General features: G+C 29.2%; 1 protein-coding gene across 1 annotated transcript in view; it reads right to left on the minus strand.

Annotated features, from left to right (window-relative positions):
• The window catches only part of LOC106883993 (protein lev-9-like), a 1,203,458-nt gene extending 1,198,630 nt beyond the window's left edge, over positions 1 to 4,828 (minus strand). The window contains exon 1 of the mRNA XM_052971268.1: positions 4,782 to 4,828. The gene's annotated coding sequence lies outside the window, so the exon portion shown is untranslated. The remainder of the gene's footprint in view (positions 1 to 4,781) is intronic.
• Positions 4,829 to 5,387: the final 559 nt, after the last annotated feature.

Consider the following 5,387-nt stretch of genomic DNA (forward strand, 5'->3'; position numbering starts at 1 on the left):
ATATATATATATATATATATATATACATATATGCATATTACAGATATATAATGTATTTTAAATATATATAAAATGTATTACATATATATATAATGTATTATATATGTATAATATATTATATATATATAATATTTGAGTGTGAGTGTGTATGAAACAACACACACCTGCACATACAAAACTTATCCTCGGACATAAATAGTAAATAGTTCCTTCCTTTGCAACAGAGCTAGACTAATATTTTATGAAATAATATTAATGGTTTCAGACTGTAAGAAGCTTTTTTTTTAGAAAAACCTGAAATAAAAGTATTTCGATTGATAACAGTCAAACGTTAACAGTTGTTTTTTATTGCAACCCTTATTATTATTATTATTGCTATTACAGTTGATGGTTGTGATACTGTTGGATGTATTTTAAATGTATGCTCTTCAAACTTTGTCTATGTAACGGAAGTTTAAGTAAAAAGAAATAAAATATGAGCAAAAATGATGGCTGACTTTAAAAGAATTATATAATTCGTATGTGTGTATATATATATATATATATAATTCACATATAGATATATTTATCTATTTACTTATTCATCTTTTTCTTGATCATGTCCCTTGATCAGAAATAGTCTGATATTTCAGTTACTGAAGGCTAAATTATTTTAAATAAAAGTGTTTTTCATCCTTTAAAAAATTTTTTTTTATTCCCATTATAATCTCATATCATTTTTTACTAAGAAACTCACTGAATATTTTACATTATTGAAAACTAAATTCTAAGAATTTGGGCTGATCAGATTTTTTTTTTCCTAACAATATGATTCTTCACCAAAGAATTATTAAGTATCCTTTATTTTAAGTAAAAGGAAATTTAAATAAATTCATTTTATCAATATATATTTCTGTCATTTATTTATTTTTCTGAGAATATTGTCACAAATCAAATATATGACCGATGAGAAGGGTGGCATTTTTTAAAAGTATTTTCAAAAGTCCAATGTTCACTACTATGCATTTCTGTAATGTAATGACTAGTCAGCTCATTTCATGAAGGTTTTGTAGTTCCTATAGTACATGTTTTCGTCAGAAACTAATAATTGAGTAAGGAAATTATCTTGGTGTAAATTTTTTCTTATGACATTGTCAGAAATACAATATATTTGGATTATAACATGAGAAACACCATATCTTAGTGTTGATAGCTATATTGTAGACAAAGATAAAAATCTGAAAATAAAATGTCATCAGATATGTTGAATTGTCAGGAAGTTACATTCTCACAGGAATTTTTTGCTATTTTTGATGTTATAATTCATATTTCACAGAACATTGTCAACAAAAATTAACTCATACATCCACACAAAAGTTTGTTTTTTCATATTCAATATATCAATATGCCACATCAGAGAGCAATATATTTACCAAAAACAGAAAAAATATGAGAATTTTGATGCCAATAAAAAAACTGAAATGAAATATTGACCTAATGCTATGAACAGATGAGTGCATTACCAATAGAAGTAGATATGCCAACACACATATATATATATAGGCTCAAGAGATAGATCAAACTTTAATTACAGTAAAGGGATAAATCTCACAGGATTTCATTGTTGATTTAATTACACTGTTATGAACTTGCTACTTGAAAATTATATTTCTTTATAAAGCAGTAATGAATGTCTCTCTCTTTCTCTTTCTCTGCTGCATAGAAACATGCATTTGTACTTATACATTCATATACACATCCCAGAGTACTGAACTATTTGAGGGCTCCATGTTGACCAAATAATATAGTGCGATGAACTCAATAAGATGTGTGTGTAGTTTGGGTCAACAAATCTCACAGAATTTGGTTGCTGATTTAATTACACTATGTTACAAACTTGCTACCTTAGAGCTAATTCCTTTTATCTATGTTTTATAAATTTATGATCGGAATATGTATGCCTATCTGTCTCTTTATCAATCAGTTTCTCTTTTTTCTCCTTCACAGAAACATATATTTGTAGTTATACATTCACATATGCTTATCAGGGTACATTGCTTGTGTAAGGAAAACATGAATTCTGACAAGTATGTATATATAGTGTTTATCTTTCTACTTTCCAGTTTATCAGTTGCTGTAGCTGTTCCCAGGGTACTAAATTATCTGAGGAGCCAACAGTCCACATTCTGTTATTGCTTTACTGCAGTGCATCTTCAGCTAAAGCTCCTAACTCTCTGTTACAATCTATCTACAATTAGACATCAAAAGCTGGAACTAGAATGAATTTGTAACCACAATATCACCAGAAAGATAAACACCAATCACACTTAATACAATTTACTGAAAAGTTCCTGGCTTTGGATAAAAGAAAACACAGGAGTATCAGTTAATTATAATTTTATTCAATATATTCCCCTTTCAGATTCACACATTTATTGCAGAGGTAATTGTAGAATCGTTAGTGATTCTTTAGCTCATATTGCTGAGTTCCACTCCATCTGTAAGTTTAGCAAAAAGAAGATGGACTCCATTAAACCAACTTGTCCTAGATTTACTGTATGGCAAAAACATTTTCAACAGGGCCATCGTAACTCAATGCCTTATTTTTATCTCTCAACTTCCACTTCATTGTTGTGAGGGTCTCAGCTTCCTAACCACCATCTCTTGGTCATAATCATTTTTAAAAATATCCCCAGGGCCCATAAATCTTAGATATATTGGTATTTGTATAGCATTAAAAAGATAGATGGCCTTGTGTGTAACTGAGATTATATATGTAGAGTGAAGTCATGGCTTGTAAGAATTACATGATTAAGTATGGTTCATCTGCTTGTATGCTAGCTACACTACTGCAAATTGTTTGCATCAAGAATACACAAAGGGGTGCTGAAAAATTCCTAGCTTTAAGTATATCACGAAAGGCTAGGCTGGAGACCCAAACTCAGAAGAGTTCTTTTACAGGGCTTAGAAAAATTGAAGGACCACTGCAATAAGTGTGTGAATCTGAAAGGGGAACATCATCATCTGATACTCCGATATTTTCTTTTACCCAAAGCCAGGAACTTTTCAGTGAATTGTATTAAGTGTGATTGGTGTTTATCTTTCTGGCCCTTGGGATAATAGTTACTGTTATTTTTTAATCCTACATCAGCCCCTGTCAAGCAGATCTATGACTAAAAACAATCCAGCCATCATCAGGGCTTTTTTTTTTCTCTCAGTATAATGCTCCAAAGATTGCACTAACTTATGTGTTTTTATTAATAATGCAGTAAGGTATAATTTGAGAGATTTTACTGTTATTATGAAGAATAGACACACTACAGATCAATACATGACTATGTTGGTATTGTAATGCTTGTAGCTTATATATTCTTTATATGATGTTATAGAATGTTCACTTGGTGGTTTTGTCAGCTGTTTGGGTAAAATCTATAACATTAAAGTAATTAATTAATAGAACGTAATGGAATCTCACAACTGGGATATATGACACACACACACACACAAACAAACAATGATTCTCTATTAAACTATTTAATGTTTGTTGAGTTTTTATTGTATTTTTTATTTATTGTTATGTTATCTCATTTATTCTTCTGTTATCTCATGAATTGCAAACATGAAGAGGATATTTAAATATTTAAATTAAATAGGATTATTCTGAAAACAACATACAGCATAACAACCAAAGGGATATGAGCAAGTATATTTAACATTTAATACAGTCTTAAAGAATAATACTTCTGGAATAGTGGTTATTTATGAGTGGTAGTTGCTTCAATTTTACATCCATATGTCATGTGACTCAAGTTGAGCTGGGAACATTTAATCCCCCATACAGTTATTTTAATGTCAATCACAAATAGTCATAATTTTAACACCAACACTAATTATCTTTTAAGCATGCAAATATGTTTTAAACATTAACTATATTTTCATATATTGATCTGATAGAATTAGAAATTCGTTTTTGTCTGTTTCATTAAATTTTTTAATGTATTTTCAATAAATACAGATTCTCTAGGTTTGCAGATACCCACAAAATTTTAGGCGTAGTTTATTTTGAAATAGAATAAAATAATCTTACTCCATACCAAGTATTTATTTCGTTGATTTTGGAGGAATTAAAACTAAACTCAATCAATAAAGAATCAAACTAAAAATATAGGGGGCAGGAAACAAAATAGTGTGTGGCACCAAACCATATCCATTGCTATAGTTTGTGATTTTGGAGTTAATAATAAAGAAATTTAATAAGAACAAATAATTATAGAAATGTTGTTGATGATACTGTTCATCAGCATTAAATCATTAACATTTAGCAAAACAAAGAAACAAAGAATGCAAGAGAAATTTAGCAAAAGGAAGAAAATACTTTATGGCCCCAAGAAGTGGAGGAGAAAGCGGTGGACACAATATTCAAGGAAGCAATAACCTCTTTTCTTTTTAGGGAGGTCTGGAGGTAATGATTGACACCTTCTTCATTTTTTGAACCCTTGGATATTGTACTGAATGAATCCTTCTTTTATTGGTCCCAGAAAGAGATAAAAAGTTCCAATAGTAAGTCCTTCCCAGAAAGTTGAAATCATATTGCAGCATTTGGGTATTTACTGCTTAAGTGAAGCAATCCAGTCTGGTAATTGAAATCCAGAAGATTTCATTTGCAAACAGAATATGACCACAGTTATGTTAATACAAGAAGTAAAAAAAACAAACACATAGACATGGGTGTTTCTGTGTACACATATACACACTTGCATACATATATTCATACATATACACACAAAAGAGATATTGCTCACCAATTTATTTCTGTCACCAGGTTTAAATCAATACCAAAAGTCATCTTGTAAAATTTCACTTACCTGAAAATAGAAAAAGTAGTACTGTTAGGAATTTCACTAACAATAATGATAATAATAATAATAATAGTAAAACAAAGAAGGGAATCTGATATCAACTTATATGATCATGTATTCAATGTTGCTGGAATAGTCACAGGTTTTAGGGTAGTTTTTCTTGTTATTACTACTATCTTTTTTATCTTATGCACTTAGTGTGTCTTTTATGGGTGTGAGGTTAGAAAATGAATAAGTTTTTTAAAAAATACCATTTATTTCAACTAGTTTAAAAACATAGAGGACAGAATATTGAGAAATATTTGAGAAATTTACACTGTTATCATAAGAATCTGAGACAGTTCCATTTAGAATATAGAACTTCCAATTGTTAAAAGCCTAACCAGAAGAAAAAGATGTACAGCATTTAACACATTTCTTCTTCTGAATAGGGGAAAAAAATTTTTTAGATAAAATAAATGTTGCTTCCATTTTATAATCTTAATCCAATTTCTTTATCTTGGTGATGAACAGTTTTCCATTTTTGATTAAATTTTTCTTTTTTTAAAC

Source organism: Octopus bimaculoides, chromosome 10 (assembly GCF_001194135.2).
Source record: "Octopus bimaculoides isolate UCB-OBI-ISO-001 chromosome 10, ASM119413v2, whole genome shotgun sequence".
Taxonomy (NCBI): Eukaryota; Metazoa; Mollusca; class Cephalopoda; order Octopoda; family Octopodidae; genus Octopus; species Octopus bimaculoides.